The sequence below is a fragment of the Microtus oregoni genome, unplaced genomic scaffold (assembly GCF_018167655.1).
Source record: "Microtus oregoni isolate MIOR12 unplaced genomic scaffold, Mior012 000002F_ref0000024, whole genome shotgun sequence".
NCBI classification, from domain to species: Eukaryota; Metazoa; Chordata; class Mammalia; order Rodentia; family Cricetidae; genus Microtus; species Microtus oregoni.
In genome coordinates this window covers 72,785,733-72,792,327 of record NW_024543061.1, presented here as the reverse complement: position 1 = coordinate 72,792,327, position 6,595 = coordinate 72,785,733, and the positions used below count along the sequence as shown (strand labels likewise).

The 6,595-nt window shown below is 35.0% G+C and overlaps 1 pseudogene; it reads left to right on the top strand.

The window, feature by feature from the left end:
- The first annotated feature begins 496 nt into the window (after window positions 1–496).
- Window positions 497–1,434, top strand: LOC121436722 (annotated as a pseudogene).
- Window positions 1,435–6,595: the final 5,161 nt, after the last annotated feature.

Sequence of the window (6,595 nt, the reverse complement as noted above, 5' to 3'; positions counted from 1 at the left end):
GTTTGGAAAATATGTATCGATGCCTAAGTAGCTTCATTTTGAAATATTTAAAGGGATTATTATGTTAAATAGAATTCAAGATACTTTGACTTTTATGTGAGTTAGAATTATATAATTTTTCCTTGTCAGGAATCAAATGGTTACAATGTAATATGCAGAATGTCAAACAATGTAAATAAATTTATTTGTTTTGATGACAGTACATGAGAATTATGTTTTCTTCAACATCAACCATGGAGGACTCTGGTCCACTGTGTGTATTGTATGAAGCATCCGAAGGAACCTCAGCTGGGCTTTCTAGAAAAATGTAAGATTTTTGTGAAGAACTCTATAAACCACTTCATCAATAAATTTTGATGTTTATTTGACATTGTACAATGAGTTCATTAAAATTAGCATGTCATAAAATCTCAAGAATCATCTAGACTTACATCAGAAGACTGTATTAAGAAATATTTAGCACTATAGTGGGATTTGGAACATTGTCGTGGAAACAATGAATGGTGTCCTACATTACATATTATTAACTATTTTAAATGTGGGATTACTACTGGGAAATTTAGGCAATGCATTCACAGTGCTAGTGAACATTATGGACTGGGTAAAGAGGAGAAAGATATCTTTCACAGATCAGATCTTGACTACTCTGGCAATTTCCAGAATTTTTTTGCTCTTTTCATTAACTGCAAGCTTATTTGTATCTGAACGGCTTCCAGCCATGAGAATAGCTAGAAGAATTGTGAAACAAATTTGTATTTCCTGGACAGCAACCAATCATTTCAGTATCTGGCTTGCTACATGTCTCAGCCATCTTCTATTTTCTCAAGATAGCCAATTTTTCAAACTCTATTTTCCTTCATCTAAAGTGGAGAGTTAAAAAAATAGTTTCAGGGACACTGTTGGCATCTCTGCTCTTCTTGTTTTTAAACATTTTAGTCATAAACACACACACTGATATCTTCATTTACAGCATTGAAACAAATGCATCCTTCAGTGTTATCTCAAGTAATTATTCTCAAGTTCCTAGGCTCGTTTTACTCACCAACACTATGTTCACACTCATCCCCTTCACTGTGACCCTGACCGTGTTTTTCCTGCTCATCTTCTCCCTTTGGCGACATCTGAAGAGCATGCAGTACAATGCCAAAGGATCCAGAGATGTCAGCACTGCGGCCCACATAAGGGCTCTGCAGATGGTGGTCACCTTCCTGTTACTGTATGCCATTTTTTCTCTGTCACTTCTTTTGCAGTTTTGTAACATTATATAAGCAGAAAAATTCAGTTTCTCTGCTTTTCTGGACTATTGGAGTTGCTTTCCCTTCTGGCCACTCATATGTCTTGATTCTTGGAAACACTAAACTTAGACAGGCATTTATTGCCATGGTGTGGTGGCTGAGGTGTAGGCTCAGTGATGTGAAGCCCCCAGTTTCCTAATATGTAGATCGTCTTTTGTATTTTAGAGGTATATTAATTCTTAATAAATTACTTTTGTATAAATTTCCACCTTCTGTACTTTACTTGTAGTAATGTGAATTTGGCCAAATTTTGTGTAGATTAGGACTACCCTAACTGTTACAGCATTGGTAGAAAATATGGAAATATCTGTATTGTTCTACAATGATATAAATGAATATGGAGTAAATAAATATATGAACAAATAATATTAGCTAAATTAAATTTTCTATCTATAATTAGATACTTTGTCATTTTTAAATGATTTATGTTAAATGTAATATTTATGTATATATTTATTCATGTGGCAGGTGTCCAATGATGTTAAATCTGTTGTAAGAATTATTGATTCTTCAGAAGGAAACCCTTCATATTACTAGGTTTGTTTTCTCATATTTTCCTCTTTTAACCTTGTTTATTTATTTAGCTACTTATTGGAAACATGTTGAGTTTATTTTCTGTATGTCTTCCAGAGACAATTTGTTGGGGATACACATGTTATAAAATGTGAACATGTATAATAGGTAGCTACTTGAAGGAGGATGTTATAGTACTTATACATGGTTCATTGACACTTGAAAATTTCAATCTATATTTGAATATTGTATGTATAAATTCTCTTATTGAGAAGCAGATAAAGGGCTGAATTGGGAAACAGGAAAATTGTGCAGTGATTAGTTATTTGTTATTCTATTGCTTAGGAAACAATAAGAAAAGAAAGTATGCATATATTCAGTGCTGAGAGAAATGCTCTGATTTGTAAAGTGTCTGCAGTTGAATAAATATTTAGAGATGGAACTGTTGGAAGGGAGCCATTAGTTCTTCCTTGCAATCCAGCTAGCTTAGACCCAAAATAATCACAAATAAACTCTATAATTAAATCACTGCTTGGCCCATTAGTTCTAGCTTCTTGGTTATCACTTACACATTAATTTAACCCATCTCTATTAATTCGTGTATCACCACATGACAGTGGCTTATCAGCAAGTTTTGGCCACAACTCCATGGCGTCTCTCCGACTCTGTGCTTTTCCTCCCATGCTATAGGCCAAGCCACTTCTTTATTCATTAACCAATAAAAGCAACACACAGACAGAAGGACCTCCCACATCATGGAACCTATGAATATGAAATGCTAAAAGTCAAAGATGAAGTTCAATAAATAAAAAACTAGATAAGAGTCAAATTATAGATTTCTTGGTGAAAATATAGTAAATATCAATAAAAGATAAAGTACAAATCATGTAATGGTAACATTTCAAACACAATACAATCCACAGGGCAATAAAAATGGAATTACACAGTACAATTTTCACTAAAAAACAAATCTCAGAGAAATCTCACATTTTCAATTCCAAGATGAAAGCCTGTCCAGTTTTCTTCTAATATGGCTGCTAAGGTACTAGGAATCAACAGAACACAGCATTCATCAGGCTTTTTTTTTTTTTTAGCACAACTACCAATAAGTTATACAGAACACTTCTAGCAAGATTCCTGTCCATTAGTAGTTTTCACTTCATCAACACACTAGATATACTGCTATATCTAGACAATGGAATTCTATCTTAGTGATCACAGCAATGATTTCTTGAATGGTGTCTTATTCTCAGCCTTGGATTGGTGTGTGTGTGTGTGTGTGTGTGTCTGTGTCTGTGTGTATGTGTATGTGTGTGTTTGCTTCTTGACTGAATATAATGAAGCTATAAGACATTAATTACCAGGAGATAATTGTAGAGAAGAGGAATTTTCCAAAGAGATCCTATGGACAACAAGACACCGTAGAAAGAAAAAGCTCTATTACATGAATCCAGTTTATCTGCTGAATCAAAGTCCTGATGTTGAAGAACCATTCATGATATCACCTGAGGACTGAAAAAAATAATAAATCTTTGCAACTTCAAAACTTTTAAAGCTTTGCTGCATAATACTCATACTTCATGAGCTCCATTTGCTAGACAAAGGAAAATGCTTGCAAAACAGTGAAAGAGAATATGCCTTCATTTGCATGCTAGTAAATGAGAATTCAGATTTACCTTCAGGACCAGAGTTAAATTTGGGGCCTGTGCTGAGGGCATACAATGAATGATTAGAGTTGTTTTGGGATAGCAGGTTTTTTTTTTCTACGAAACTAGCATTAAACTAAGCATTAATCTTGGTTAATGTTGTATTCCTCCTTAACATGGTCTACAGAAAGTAAAAGTCACTAGAAAGTCATTCAGACTGAAAGGTTTGTGTGTGTGTGTGTGTGTGTGTGTGTGTAACAAAAATTATGAAAAGTAGGTGATGACTTTGAAAGATAGCAAGGAGAAGTATATGGGAGAGTTCAGATGGAAGAAAAGTATGCAGAAATGATGCAAATATACTAAATTCTCAAAGGTAAATAAAAAAATGAGCGAAATGGATATAAGACTTTATTTTCCACCCAAAAACAGTATTGCTAAAGCTTTTTTGGAAAGATTATTAATCATAAACAGTAACACCAGCTTAGTTAATACTGAGCATATTTTTTATCCAGTTTGTGTGAGCATTTGGTTTTGGGAAATCTGCCAATGTCTTTGTAGCATTGAAAATAGCTTGGGTATTACTGGGATAAAAGATATCCCTGGTGATAGGATTATTACTCCTTGAACTGTCTCCAGAATTGTTTCCTTAGGTAAAGTTAACACACTGCATTGAATTGTAATTCATCTGGGTTCAAATAATGAGCATGTGAAGAAGGGTGTCCTTAACGCTCCTGGTGGAAGTGATCCTTGTACCATCTGGTGTATTTGTTCAAAGCGGCTAAGATCTCTAATCTTGCATTTTCTTACCTATAAAGGAAAATTAAGAATTTACTCTTGTGATATGTAGGAGTTTGTTTTGTCTTTTCTTTGATTCTTTTATGTAAGAATATTTTTATTAATTCTTTGAAAATTTCATACAATGTACTTTGAACATATTATCTCACTCCTCCATCTGCTCCCATAACTGTTGCCTCCTCTTGCTTCACACCCAAACTTTGAGTTCTTTTCATTTCATAGAGTCTACTTTTTGTTGCTGCACTATTCTTGAGATGGGGCTTCCCCAGTGTGTGGTTTAATCATTGATTCTACTGATTCTTCTCCCACAGCTATCAAAACCTGAGGTTTCTCAGGTAGAAGTAGGGTTTTGTGTTGCCTTCCTCTCTCTATGTTGGGGTTTTGTCTAGATTGAGCTTGTTCAGGTTTTTACATGTTGTTCACATGTTCAACTGCCCTATTTATCAAAAAAAAGACAACCAGTTTTCATGCTATTACCCATTCTTTCCTTCTCTCATAGTCTTTTCTTGTCCTCTTCCATGAAAATCCCTAAGGTTTGAGGGGTGGGGTGTTCATGAGTGCTCATTTTAGAGATGAGAAGGCCCCACTCTTTTTTTCTGTACATATGAGCAGGTGAGAGTCTCTATTTTAATTGTCAAGTACCATAAGAAGAAGTTTCTCTGATGGGGCTTGAAATATGCTATGATCTATGGATATAGAAACAAGTCATCACAATTCTTTAAATTCATTTGGTAGTTTTTTGAAAGTTTGATACAATGTGCTTTGATAGAGAAACAAGTAATCAGGTGTAGAAGGAGCTGCGGGCTGCGTTCCTGCCACTCAGCTCCTGGCTGCCCAGCTAGCTTATGCCCCGAAATAACAACACAGAAACTGTATTCTTTTAAACACTGCTTGTCCCATTAGCTCTAGCCTCTAACTGGCTAACTCTCATATCTTGCTTAACCCATATTTAGTAATCTGTGTAGCACCAAGAGGCAGTAGCTTACCGGAAAGGATTCTAGCCCACGTCCATCTTTGGCCAGAGATTCATCACCTCTGTCCTGGAGAGGAGTGGCATGGCGTCTTTAAGTTTATTTGGTAGATCTTTGAACATTTAATACAATGCATTTTGATCATATTCAGCTCTCTCCATTTCTTCCAACTGCCCCTTATACTCTCTATTCTCCCAACTGATAGATTCCTTCTTTCTGAGACAATGCTTTATCATGTTACTCTAAAGATGAAATATGTGGCAAGTCTTTCTGTTGCTAGTCTCATCTTGTCTGGATAAGTCTGGCTATCCTAGGAACTGCTTGTTCTTCAGGTGAAAGTGTTTCTTGTACAGAGCAGAAGATACAGAGGAGGAGCTCAGGGGTGCCCATTCGGGTGGTATGTGTTATTCTCTCCTGGTGAATACTTCTGTTACTTTTAAAAACCTGGCATTTTCAGAAGAACCCAGCCTCCTCTCCACACTGCTCCACCCCTGGAGTGTTTTGTATTTCTCTTTTTCTCCTTTCTCTTTTGTTGTGTGAAGGAGCCATGTCAGGAATCCTCCTGTGTCTGCAATGTTGGTATGCTCACTCTTCTATTCTTAGCAACTTCCCCTAAAATTTTTTACATATTTAAGCATGTTATCTTTTATCTTCTTAGTATAGCTGTTCTGTAATTGTTGGACATTTACTCCAGGTTACTGAGATTTTGATCCAGTCTCCACAATGGGATACCTCATGCCTTGCCTGTAATCTCTATAAAGGGTTTGTTTTAAACAGTGTTTTATTTATCTCTCATGGGTTTTTGGGGTAGTTATAATCCTATATCCATCTCTTCACAGCTAGGCTAAGTTTACCATTGTGCATCACCACATCGATTTTACTGTAGCCTTTGACACCTGTTTTTCTGTCTTCCTGGTTCTTTTTTATTGACTTTTAGTTATTAATTCTTTGATTATCCTTAGCGCCTGAAGAGTTTTATTGCCATGCTTTGATGGGATAGAAGGATAGATTATTGAATCTATTATGAAAAGAAAAAAGGAGGATAGAGATATGATAAGATTAAATAATAGATTAATGAATATACTTTTTAAAAGCAACTACTAGTTTTCACTATTCTGTGTTGGATTGTACTTTTGTATATTGTATAAAAATTGTATATTGATATAAATTTGAGATTAATTTTATTAAAGCATATTGTACATAAATTTCTAATTTCATCAAGGCATTGTATATATACAGCTCATGTAACAAAGCAATGCAAATTTCTAGCCCTTGTAAGTTATTATTACCAAGTATTTAAGATAATAAGGAAATGCAGGTTAGCAATTAATCATGTATTACAATTGAACTTGTAGAGTCATATTAAGTATGTTTT